Source organism: Zophobas morio, unplaced genomic scaffold, assembly GCF_036711695.1.
Source record: "Zophobas morio isolate AGI-343-1 ecotype UQ-CSIRO unplaced genomic scaffold, CSIRO_AGI_Zmor_V1 ptg000266l, whole genome shotgun sequence".
Lineage (NCBI taxonomy): Eukaryota > Metazoa > Arthropoda > Insecta > Coleoptera > Tenebrionidae > Zophobas > Zophobas morio.
The window spans coordinates 108,819-122,580 of NW_026972370.1; the positions used below are offsets into that span (position 1 = coordinate 108,819).

The 13,762-nt window shown below is 35.6% G+C and overlaps 1 long non-coding RNA gene across 1 annotated transcript; it reads right to left on the minus strand.

Annotated features, from left to right (window-relative positions):
• Positions 1–5,718: 5,718 nt before the first annotated feature.
• Positions 5,719–6,260, minus strand: LOC135119483 (uncharacterized). Its single transcript, XR_010278238.1, has 3 exons — positions 6,186–6,260; positions 6,030–6,126; positions 5,719–5,852 (listed from the first exon to the last, which is right to left on the minus strand). It is a non-coding gene; the product is annotated as an uncharacterized LOC135119483 (long non-coding RNA).
• Between the last annotated feature and the right edge of the window lie 7,502 nt (positions 6,261–13,762).

Below are 13,762 nucleotides of genomic sequence, written 5' to 3' on the forward strand. Positions count from 1 at the left end.
CCAAGACTGCTTGATCCGTACTTCACCCGCATATGTTATTGTGGGGAAAAAACAGCAATTAAGTTATATAATAAAGGTCATTTCAGATGCTGTATAAACTATTCGCCTATTTTTTTGTAATGTTACGTGAGAATACATTTAGGGCGTTTGTGTTTTGTGTAGTGCTTAGTATCGTAAGCTACAGCTTTGAACGAAAGTGGTTAGAATGCGCGCTAAAATCTGAGAACCATCAGTTTGCTGCTTCATAAAGAAGTCTTTGAAAAACTCAGTTTTACGGCCCCTGTATAAGTTGTGGTTGTGGACGAACCATGACGCCACGGTCAGCTTACGGAGAAAGTTGTTCTGTAGGGTTTGTAGTCAATAAATAAAGACGTCCAATAGGCCTACGCAATTGACGCTAAGTATCTGTCTAATTAGAGATGTGTAAAGCATCCTCTATGCTAAGTTTATTTTTTTTGGCACTAAGGGGTTAAAGAGCATTTCTTAAAGCCTTCCTCTTATCAATAACAATAGGTGGCGTGGGCAGGCCAAAATAATTTGAAATCATTAATACACCGAAATATTTAACGTGAACGCTTCAAAGGATCTTTGTTTGTAGAATGATAAGATTTGTAGGAGGCCTTTTTACTCTTCTTCTCGTTAATTAAAGGACACTGAATTTATCATGTGTTAAACCATTTTTCAAGTACTTCAAGAAAGCACTGAAGTTAATTTATTGCCATGGGAGCTGATTTTGAGTTACAGTATATTGCGGTATCGCCCCATATGGAGTCACAAAGACATTAGCGTATGTGGGATACCATAAAAGTAGATAAGAAAGAAGAGATTCTTGAGGAACACCGCTTTTCAATATTCTTTGGGAAAGTGTCCCTAAATTATTTTTAGTAGAAATAGTTCTTTTAGGCAGAATGAATGAGTATAAGTGCTAAGTTATTGAGAAAGCCACATATCATTTTGTGTTTTAAAACACTGCTGGTTTGTCATACTTTACCAATTGCTTTCTCGACATCTATTACTACTGCTGCTGAGTTTCTTTCATTAAAAGCTTTTGAGACGTGTTCCGAAAACCTAAAAATCTGTTGAGTTGTTAACTGATTATATCTAAAGCCAAATTAACTAGTACTACATATGTATATTCAGCAAAGAATTGTGGTCCTAGTCTTTGCTTCCAGTACTTTGGCTAGACCGAGAGTAGGCTAATTGGGCGGAAGTCTTGGACAAAAGTACCAGGTTTACGTGCTTTGGAAGGAATCACGTCAGGCGCTTTTCCTTTATCTCGAAAAATAAGAGTTTTGTAAATTTGAATAGATTAGATTAGTGAAAATAAGGTGGAACCCTGTCGGTTTTAAATGTTAAAGCTTCTTATTAGAGATACCGTTAGGGCTTACTCTCTTTCAAGTATGGGGTGAATGGATTATAGCATCTATCTCTCCTTCTGTGCAAGAGTTTTTTGAATCAGAATTTTTTTTTCTCCTTTGAGTGCAGGGCCTTAACATTTATTATGCATTCTACATGTCCGCTATGCAAATTTTCTGGGTAAGCAAAGTATTGGAATGAACATGGTTGAGTATTTAATTAGGACTTTAATAAAACTCGATATATAAATTTTGACTTCCTGCACCCCCCTCTCCCTTAAGGCAGTCGTGCATCTTTTAGGCAAGGCTGGAAATCTGACAGATTCTAAGCATTATAGTATTTATTATAAAAAGCTGTGGTTTCATTCTAAAAGGGTTACAGCTTTAGTGATATGGTAACTGTAAGCTAACTAGACGCAGCACCACGGGCAACCTCTTTCTGCTTGAAGATGAGCCAGTGACTTGGGAGTACGTTTTTACAGAAGACCTAGCTCTGTCTAAAATGGAAAATGAGTTCATAGCAGCCTATGAAATCACTAAAGAGGTCGTAGGCTTAGATGACACTGTTTTAATTTTTGTGGATAACCAACCTGCAATTCGGGTTTGTAAAAACTTAGAGCATTATGAGAAAACAAGACAAACTGACATCCGTTATAGTCGTATTCGTGCCGGCAACCAACTACATTGTAGTCACCATAACAATTTCTTAGATAACTCTCAATTATGACTCTCGCCGGTATACTGAGGACCCAAGAAAATGAACATTTTCAAGACCTGTTTAGGAGGGGGGGTACTAAATTTTCACTGTGCCAGTACAGTATATGTTGTTGCTGTTATTATATATACTATTAGCTGTAATAATAAAGCGCATCCATTCCCGTTAATGGCGCAATGCCGTTGTTGAGGGATTAGTGGCCTCAGCACCCATAATAGAGCGAAATTAGTTAAAGCAGCAACTGATTGCAAGTCACGCTCTTAGCAAGCTAGTGTTATAAGTATATAAATAAAATAGCCTTCACTTGTTGTAAAGCCTTTCTGAGAATAGTACATCCCAGAATAAACGTTTATATAAATTTGTCTTAATGTTGCTAAATTATGTTAAACTTTAATCAGTCACTTGCTAACTACTAAGGTATTATTTAAACCTACCGCTAAATTATAAAAAACATTTTAAATTCAAACAACTAATATTGGTAATAAAGCCCTCAGCTCTTCTTACTAACGTAAGTTATCCACCATCGCCTTCATAGAAAAATATAGGTTTGTACAGTAAATATTTGCGGAGGTCGTATTATTTCCTTTTCAATGATAGTATTGACAGCAATGAGTAAAGGTGCAACTGGACCAACTTTATTCCTCTATTTGGTAATATACTATTCTCCGCGTCCTTTTTTTAAAACATTTAAGTTCAAGTAGAGCAACTTTGCTGCGCTGGATATCGGCGCCTCATCACATATAGTGCATATAGGTCCAAGAGAGGTATGACAATATATTAAAATTACCCTTCTGTTTTTATTAATTCTCGGAACTCGACTGGAGTTGTCATTAGTTCTCATACAATAGAATTATGGTCTAAACTAAGATGGAAGGTAGATAATAATGTAGCTAATAGGTATATTATTAAAAAAGCGCTCTAATACATCCTAAATGTTTGACGTAGGTAGGCGTAGGTTTAAAAGCCCCGAGCGACGTTTTTTATGATGTAATTTATATTTATTACAAAAAAATGGTTATCCCCGCTATTGAATTTACGAAACCATGACAGTTTGTTTAGCGTTGAAGTTCCTCGCGGCTAGTCATAAAGGAGTATAGTAAATTGTGCATTCACCATTTTCACAAATTAACTACTTCTTCAAAGGTTTATGTACCGATATAAAATCAACTTTAGGTCATAGTTTAATTCAAATAAAAGTCCACATTCCGCCAACCTGTTCCAACCTTTCTGTCTAATAATGTGTACAAGTATCTTTATTAACTTATAACAGTTCATGACGGAAGTTTCAATTATTATAAAGATGTAAAAATCTTGTAAGAAACTTTTAAACTCGCATATTCTATTATATATTAATTAGTGGTTTAAAAAAAGTTTTTGCAAGCTCGCTTTCCTAGGAGTGAAATTAGTTGCAAATCAACTCTTTTAAATGTCATATGTTCGATCGATAATCTGTGTAACGAGTCGTGAAGCAAAGTTGGTCCTCGTACTAGGATGCACAAAGTCCAAGAACTAGTGGAGCGAGAAATTTAATTACAACAGCTCACAAATAAGGTTAGAAGTAGAAGCTAGTGTCTTGGGTCAACTCCTTCCACCCTTTCGGTACAAACTAGGGATGTCTGCTTTATGAGTTGCCGGAAGATAGAACTCTGCATAAAAGACGAGTGCGATGTCATACAGCTTTTACCACAGAAACTTATTATTTTAAAAGCATATGCGAGGTTTCCTCCGCTTCTTCCAACGCTTCTTCGATTTATACGTTAAATTAAACAAACGCCTTTCATCTTATGCCATAGTTCTCAAAGCATGCCTGTGCTTATATAGGCGATTGCAATATAATCAGTGCACTAATTAAACGAAATTATTACTATATTCTCTCATAATAAAAATTTAGTAATTTCTCGGCTTCCTTAGTTACATGGGCTAGTGGCTCTGCGATTAAAATTTGCTAGCATGAGACGGTCAACAAAGCTTATTCTTCCATAAAAGAGGCTACGAGATATTACAATTGCAGGAGTCATTCACGGCCCAGATATACTGGTCTGGCCGATATTGATATTCTGATCAAATAGCGTTGAACTTGATAACGTGTGACTTCATATGTATAATACCATATTCCATGGCTTCTTTCTCTAGTAAAAGCACCATCCTGCAAAAATATTAAAGTTTTCTTCAGCTATTGAAGATTACTGCTGGCGAGTAACACTACAGGGCGACCACGCCTTAGGATTTAAATTGAGTAGCTTCATAAACTCAACGAACACTAAGGGGACCGCAATTCCTTATCTTTAACTTCTCATCAATATCCAGTCTTAACGGGATGATACAGCAATAAAACTAGGCACTAATATAATACAGTGGTTCAACCAGAAAAAATCTTTACTCGCTTCACCTTTATTATTGCTTAATGATCGAGACGCAAAAATGTTAAGGGATGAGGCTGAAGTAAAAGTTCAGAACCACAATATCTTTAGGTGGCAATAGTGACTAATCCAGCAAATGATAAGAGGATAAAGGATTTAACGGTTTTCTTTAACGAAACAGGGGAAGAAAAGCTTGAAGATTACAAAAACCTTTTACATGTCCATAAGGAAACTTACAAAAGCGTTAATTTTTCCCAAAAGAATTGTATGTTCGCCGCTAAATAAAGCTACTCGGTTTGCAGAAAGTAAGAGCTCTACCCTAATTTTCTATTCCAACTAAAAAGTGTAATAATATTTCCTATCAAGCAACCAATTCTCGTCACTATCTTAAGAAAGTTCAAATAGTCATATATAATTTTAAACAAAAAGCAAAACTACAGATAATTTAACTAATTCCATATTACTACAGCGCTAAATTGATTATGACAATGTCTCCTATAACAATACTAAAAGCTAAAAATTCACAGTTAACTAGATCCCAAAAACAACAATCTTTATTGTCCACTAAATTCCTCTGAAAAGTCGCAAAGGCACTTTTTTAAAAAGAGGCAATGCAACATTCTAGGAGTAAGACTCACAATATGTTTTTAAAAAGACGTATACATACCCGAAAAACATTAGTTATTTCGATTTAATTTTCAAAATAAGATTCAAAGAAAGCTTGTGCAGTGGAATCCTTAAACAGCCACAAAGCGACCTGCAATAGCAGAAATGAAGGCAACAAAAACCACAAAAAAATAGAATTGAAGTTTAAGAAATTCTGAGAAAAATTTCAGTCAACATAATAATCAGCGACAATATTTAAATGCTATGAAGTTCATTGTCATTTCAAAAATTGTGTTCTTAAAGTTTATATATATTAGAAAATAAGAGAGGAATAGAAATAAATTATACTAAGAGGGAAGTATAAAACCAATACATATAAAGTATAAATTCCAATTACAAATAAAGGACAGAAGATCATAGCATTTAATTACTGTCTCAAACCTTTTACTAAACCATCATAAAATTATAAAATTATATTTCAAGCAAATATTATAACAAGATTACCGGACGGAAGTCAAAGAGGAAGCCCAAAGAAAGAATATGCCAGCCCTCGTTAAAGGTTATGTTTCTAGGCTCTATAGCATGCTATATAGATTACTTAATTAACAAAGTTGACTACTCAGTGACACTCTTCCAGAGAGTCGAGTCACAAACGAACCGAGCAACTTTAACAAAAGCCTGTAGGAGCGCATTTGTGAACTTTTCTTAACCCATTTTGCGTGACAATTTTGTAGTCAATATTTTTTACCACGCGCTAACTTACAGGCAGGAGGGAACAAACTTCTAGAGAGTGCCTCACCAAAGGGAATTCGCCAACTATATGACGGAAAAATCACTTATTAATGTATCAGTTTCTAAAAGAGAATTAGTGGTATAATATGGATTTTTATAATTATATTACCTAGTACGACGAAATATAGAGTAGATTAATTTAATTTTTGTAACCTAACTAGTGCACCGAAACTAATAGAAGATTGGGAATAGTTAGCGTACCTTTCCTTATATAAGAAGATCCACCCACAAGGAACATAAAAGTTAGTTGCACTCAATGAATTTTCAAATGTCAATGCATCCACCTTGAAAACTACAGCTATGTTATTAGAAAAGGGGGGTCCTTTAATGAAAATGGAAGCGCAAACTACTAGCCACCATTATACGTTCCTTTTTTTAAAAATCGAAAAATAAATTTCTTGTTCCCACCACCGGGATGAAAAGACTTTTACTTTGGTAAAAACCCGAAAGGGAAAATTTTCCGCAAGAATAAAGTAATTAGGTGCTAACTTGAAATTGCTGAGAAAGTACGAGAAGAGCATGTAGTACCTTAAGAACTACGGACAAGTAAAATACTAGAATCCCTAAGCGTTCGTTGTTCGACAGACACCCCTTCTCTCTTGGCTCCTGATAATCTTAATACTGCGGAATACCGCAGCGCCAAACAGGTGAGAACCCCTGAAAACTGGCGGCCAACGCACTTACCGAAGAATGACGAAATATAGGGCTCATTTTGCTAAAAGCACTCAAGGTAGCACAGTATCTCTGCGCTGCGTAAACAGTTAAAAATCTAAAAAGTAGTTTACAAAGCGCGCCATCTGCAGCGAGATCCGTAGTGCCGAGGTTTACCCACAGTACATTACAGCCAGTACCCCATCGAGAACAATGACAAAAGGCAGTTAGGCGCACCGCTGCCCATACTTTCATAATAATCTTTCGTTTAATCATCAATTACCTTAATTGTCTGCCAGGAGATCTAAATAATTTTAGTTGCAAGCGCCCCGGATCTTAAAGCTGGCCGCTGGTACAATGCCCTAATGATAGTAGAACCTGAAGACTTTGTAGAATTACTAGAAAAAAACTGTTTTTTCTTCACTCATCAACTATGTGGGTATTACAGACTCATTTTTCCTCATAGTTATCCTTCTCCGTACAAAAACTTTTTTTTATGAAGTTTAATCTTGACAAGCAATTTTATTTTGGTTCTCAGAACCTTTTTTACTAAAACTCTTTCGAGTTGATAAGTGCGCCCACAATAAAATAATGAAAGCCTTAAAATCGTTTCGAAAATATATTGTACCCCCAACGATTGTTTATCAGTAATAGAAAAGGGATCGGCGCATACATTTATATCTAACATACTGGTATATAACACTACTTAGTTTTTGGTTCGATTGCACGGGTAGCTAAGCCGATTCATTGGACTAGGAACCAATACTAGTGTAGCCCGAGCTCATATTCTATGTCCTCTATTACATTATTACACTACAGTATTAAACCATAGTATTACAATTACTACATTTTGACAAATAGCTCGAAACCGAACTCCACTGGTTGCCCAGGATCGGGGCATAGGTCCCATTGTCATCACTCATTCGACGCCTCAGATACGACTATTACTTTCGTCTTTGTTAGTTAAACTGAAAGTCACCGACTAACATAGCGCTTAACCAATCTTTTCAATGTTTCAATGAAGGCTCCAAAGACTCTTCCTACGCTACGTATAAGAATAAATAGCTTTGGAAGGCAATGCAGTTTGCTGCGCGAAGCTTAATGTTATTCAGCCTATTACTTCAATAATAAAGACGCTACAAAGGTCACTCAACTAAGTTAGACGAGTCTCGTCAGTGAACACGAAGGCACCAAGCAAAAGGCATTTCACTAACGGTATAGTAGGCTGGATGACAAGAGGACTCTAACACTTGACAAAGGAACAAAGTCAACCTCGAGTTTTTACCGGATTTAATAGTAGTTCCGTCGAACATGCGTAAAACGATTTGCAACCTCCTGAGGGTGGTACAACTCTGAATCTAGAGAAGGTACCATGATCACGCTTCACTGGTTTTTTAGTCAGAAGTGTTATCAAGCATCAAATAGGACGTAGCTATATTTGCTGAAAAGAAACAAGACGTTGAGCCCGAGGAAAGATCACCAAAGACGCTTCTGATGAGTAGAGGGTACCATGACCCGAGTTAAGATAATCTACATTTGTACGCTATTCCAGCTTAGGATAGAAATCTGTAGACTATCTTAGATCGAAACCTCGCAGGAAACCGAGGCTAACCCAAGGTTGGTCGCGCATTTATATATAGGGTTGGTCTTTTTCGATCGCTTTACGATAACGTCCTGGCGGTAAAAACCAACCGTAACTTCGTTAAAGAGTGTACACTATTGGGCGAAAGCTGCAAAATATAGCTCACAGTCAATGCCAAAAAACTTGATTGACATACGTTTCCCACTACGAAACTGACCTACACCGCTGCTTAAACAGGATCTTTCAATAATGACTGACGCACAGATCGCGGTGATCGCAGCCCAATAGAGGATTCGAAGCTAGCTTCGGCGCTGATAAAAAAAATGCTACGCGCAGGAGCGGCTGTATCATCGAGAAAACAGTTAATTAGCTCATATCTCTTACAACGGGTTTTTGAAGGTCTTAACTATCAAAAACGCAACTAAAATGTAAATAATAGTGTTACTACCCAGAGAATGATAACATGATACACAAGTTTTTTCATTTTTCTGGGTAAAAAGTATATAAATATTAAAGTTTTTGCTGGGTTTAAACTAGCTTCTTCGCTAGAAGGTTAAGCAGTTGAACTACAACACTGAAATCAAAGAATCTAAACTTAATATCTCTATTCTATACCATAGATGATAAGGAAGTACCTCTTTCAAAGCTCTAATTGGTTGATTATGTCTGTCAAGGTTAGATAAGGATAGAAGATATTATTTCATTCTTCAAGCTTACTTATAACTTTTTAACATGTTTGTTACTTTTAATCATAAACCTCCGAACAGATTTCTACGTTAATAACGTATCTCACTCAGACTTCTAACAATGATGCAGCCAATCCCGACTTCATTGTCTTCTACTACATTATTCCACTAAAGTATTAACTTAAGTATTCAACTATAGTATTCAGCTACAGCATTACAAGTGCCGTAGCTATATAAGTTTTTAATTGTTCGACTGCATCAGTGCTTAAAAACAAGCATAGTGTTATTAGTCATCACTCATTGGACAATTTAGCATTTATTAAAGGTGATCGCGGTATAGCACCTTAAATTATGGTTATTGTATCTGTAAAGTAAAACTCGATTCTTTGGATTTGATCAAGCTCAATTATTAGTGCCACCCGTTTCTATTTTAGTGGTATTAAATATGAGACAATAGCACTCATTGCAGCAATACTTTTGAAACCAATTATAGGTGATGATAAGTATGCTATCTCAATAGAATGATTCTACATCAATAGAACAATCCTACACTAAATGAACATTAGCCACCAAATGCTTACTATTTTATAAAGGATCTTAGAACTACCTCGCTGCCAACTTCGACATTACTCGTTTAAAGGCCAGGTAGAACCTTACACAATTTAAACACAAGGCCCTGTTCTATCTCTAACCAAAACCCAACCGACTTCAATAAAGAAGCATTACTAGGGAACTGTAAAATAATTCGGAATTACTAGTTTAGGAAACCGGTTGCTAGATTTATTAAGTTGGCATTTGAGTGAATCTCTTAATTTTTAGAATCGCGGGTTAACCAACTAGAGCGTTCTGCTGTACTACAACCTAGTAAAAAACGATAAGATTTTTATGTTTATTTAGTACTACACTGGAGATGCTCCAAATGAAGGATAACAACACCGCATATGCATGCCAGCTGTTAACTAATTGATACTTTTCACCTTTCATGGTGTCTGTACTATCTAAGACGGGCTAAAAACTCTAATGCAAGTATCAAAGCATCCTCAGAATCCAGTAAGAGTCAGAGTTTATTCATTTATATTTTACTTTCGTTTATTTGGGCAAACTTCCGTCAACATTGAATAAACTAATTCAAATTTAATCAGTGTAATTCTGTAAGTAACTGGTGAAAAAAACTTATGGTTTTCTCCTTTACAAGTTACGAATAATCTTATCCGTCTTGACTAGAGCGAAGGTTAGGGTTTAGCTATGCTTCTAGTTTATAATTTTATGGAAATTTTTTGGTGCTACAGACATGAGATAAACTTTGTCTTTTTAACAAAAAATTACTATAATAGGTAACTCATTAAAGGGGAAAGGAAGTGGATTGGTAGCAATACTAACCTTGATTGGTTCTTTGAATCCGTTTCCTTAGTATAGATACCACGAAGCATTTTACTATAAATTAAAACCTCAAGCTTTAATTTATTATTAATAGTCACAGATTTATTAATTTCAATACTTTTAATTTACTTTTATAATTTTTAACTACATTCTATTTTTACAAAATTCGGCTAGACCCTTTTTATAACCAAGCCGGTTATAAACTCTTATGAAAATAAAAAGCCCCAAAATGTATGATCGAGTAACAAGGCATAGAGAGTAACTAATGCTAGGTAGAAGAAACTACCGTAAAGCAAGGTAGCAAAGAAGGTCGAACTAACCGTAGGAAACCAAATGAGGGCACTATGGATACTTAACTGTTGAAATCGAATTAAGAAGACCGCAGAACAATAATCGAAAACAACAAAAATGAAGACCCGTAAAGATAGAGCTTTATAAAAAATACTGCAAAATTCGTTTGAATCAGGAAGAAGACGTTTAATTTATATACCTACAAGAGAAGAAAAATAATTATTTAACTGCGTACTCATTACAACTAAATAAGGTCACAACCTTCCATGATAGACACTTGATGGCATCATTTATATAAAAACCCTCGAACTATAATTTTAAGCTAAACGGGTTAATCTAGTAAGGAAGTGAGAGTGCTGATCCAACACTGTTACCACTACAGACCTTGGATATAAATTGTAAACATGGAAGCTTTGGAACTCAGGTTTTCGAGCCAATGGACGTTTAGTGCGAGTAGCAAACATCGAATTTAAACGTTATGAATGCTTTGGTAATGATCGATTACTAACGACACTAGGTTCCTTCCTGGAGAAAAAAATTTTGGTTCACGTACTGAGGAAGTCTGACACTGATCGATATATCGAATAGTACTAGTAAAATAGAACTGTTAAATAGGAGCGGGTTCTAACTAGACTGCTTTTGGTAAATAGGACATGGAGCGGCCTAGCTAACCGTGAAATTTGCTTTTTTACTAAATAGTATTGTTTACAGTCTCCTCTTCAAAAGAAACTAAACTAATAATGCAAACTATGGAGAAATCCTGGCTAAGTTTTTCTTTTATTAAACTAAAATTAAAAGTACTTGTGCATTAATGTTATTTGTAATATAAAACGCCGTTCAATCGATGTCCAGCTTAGATCGAGTAGTCAACTTTGTAGTACTTAAAAATACAATTGTATAATAAAAATTACCAGGCAAATATTGAAGCACAGTAATCTTAGCATTAATACTGTAATAAGCAAAAAAAGTAATTGAAGGGCCTTAAATTATAGTAGAAGCTGCACATCAGGTACACCTATACATTCATTAAATGGGATTGTTGATGGTGCTTTGCTAGTCGCTAGAAAAATAGATAGCAGTGGGTTAAAGGCCTCCAAATCTAATGTTAACTATCAACAAAAAGAGCCGACTGATTGGTATATTATAATGTAAAACCAAGGGAAATGAACATTATCTAGACGGAAGAGTTTACTCTAATTCTAGGGGGGGGTATCGATTTTTATTCTACATGTAATTTTGACTTGAATAAGCAAAGTTACAAGTAGAATACTGGGGATAACTTAAAAGACGATCTTAGCTAGGTATTTGATGAGGAGCTGAAAACATTAGACTGGGGATAAACCATAACACTTCCTGACAAATTAAAACAATCGCTTTCTTTTTAAGAGAGGTAGATCAAACGTTGCTAGTGGTTAAATTCTTTTGATGCGCTGTTAGAAGTTGAGCAGAGGTCTTTTACACTAAATAAAATTAGCAATTAAATTTTAATTCTTTAGGTAATAGATTATTAATTAAATAATTAAACCCCGGAAAAAACATGTTTAAAGGGAGCAGAAACACTCCTTTAAAGCTCGTTATCCTTCTTTCGCATCGATCAACGCTATTGAGGCTTGAATGTCATAATTTTAAAGTAAAAAACGGTTCCGCGTTGCAGCGAACACATGCTTTTCCAGCGTTTATATAATAGTGATGCGAAGTGTTCGCTGGCATTTTATGGCTTGGGACCAAAGCGGCAATGATGGTGCTTCGATTAGCGACTAAATTACTAGGTTATGGTGTCAACTTAGCTGGAATACCCTGATTAACAGTTCTAATAGCACTTTTACCAATTTATACCTAGCATCTTTCTAAAATTCGAGAGATTTACAGGTAACCTCTAACTACTGACATTAACGTTGTATATTAGACCACCATCTAGGGGTGCACTCTCTAATTAAGGCATGTGACTATCATCATTGTGTTAGTAACCCTTCACTATTTCTGCCTAATCCCTAGTACTGACTTCAATTCAGGAGAATGCTTAAATACCGAGGATAATGAAAATGATTACCATGCTTAGGTTAACTCACTCATGCTAGGATAGGGGCCGGTGGAGAGCCTTGGGTGAAGCTGGGAACATTGATTTGACGGTCCTCACGACTCGGAAGAAAATCTCTTAATAATAGTAAAACGTATAGTAAACATTGTCATTTGTAAAAGGTTCTATTTTACCTCTGAACTGACAAGAATGAGGGTGCCCGCGCTGGTTTTACTAAGTTAGGGCTTCTATCTAATCTAATAAATCTATGCATCGTGCTCTTCATCTTTATGTACATTTGGTGGTTACGTTGATATACTAGTGTTCTTGACCGCCATTTATGCCGGGTGCTTTTAACAAGATGAATTAATGTTGGATTCTCCTAACTATCTTGGGTATTCGTTGGGTGTAGTACTCCATATTTGTTAAATAGTTGCGGATGAAAGCTAAAGGTGTGTTATTATGACTCGAATAAACTTAACATGAAAAGGGATACGTGATGACACACTTCGCATTGATTGAAGATGCTTTCAGACCACTTGAAAACTGGTTCTGGAATACATGTATTGCTTCATAGTACTATGCTAGAGTTGTAGTATTCTTCTCGCCGCCTTCTTCAGCATATAAAATAGTGTTAACTGCACATATAGCATTACAATCTTTGGTAATGGTTCTTTATAATGATATATATATAATAGTGTTGTTTCCTAGTGTATACTATATTAATGCGGGATTAGGACGCTTTCTTTGATCGAGACGAGACTTTTAACGCCGTATACATGCAGCACCACTAACAGGCCCCTCTAACGGTGTAAATTAAAACTTTGTGCGAATAGTTATATACTTTATGTTGTAAACCACGTACGTGCTCGCCTACTCTTTTCTGATTTTCATATGAAACTTCACCTAACCCCTAAGCATGAACTGGCTCCCATTAAATATACACGTTTAAATATTATGTTAAAAAGGTGTCAGCTAGGGCCCAGGGTACATTTTTTCGGTCCAGTACTTCGGTATTTTTGGTCATGCATCCTTTAAATAGTGCGCAATGGATGTTTGTTTGAATTCAGTTATGAGTAATAACTCTTTTATTTTAAAAGATTCAATAAAAAGGTGCTAAAGAAAAGGTTTACCAAGATGACTTCATAACAAAAGGTTTTATATGTTATTATTCAAGGCAACAAAAGAAATTTAACGTTCAAACTACAGAATGTAAGGCTGTACTAATAATTGCCTTATTTGGTTAATATAGGCACCGCTTTACACATTAAAGCGCTCAAGAAACCTTTTTAATTAGCAGAGAGTTTGGTAACCTAAGAACGCCGCA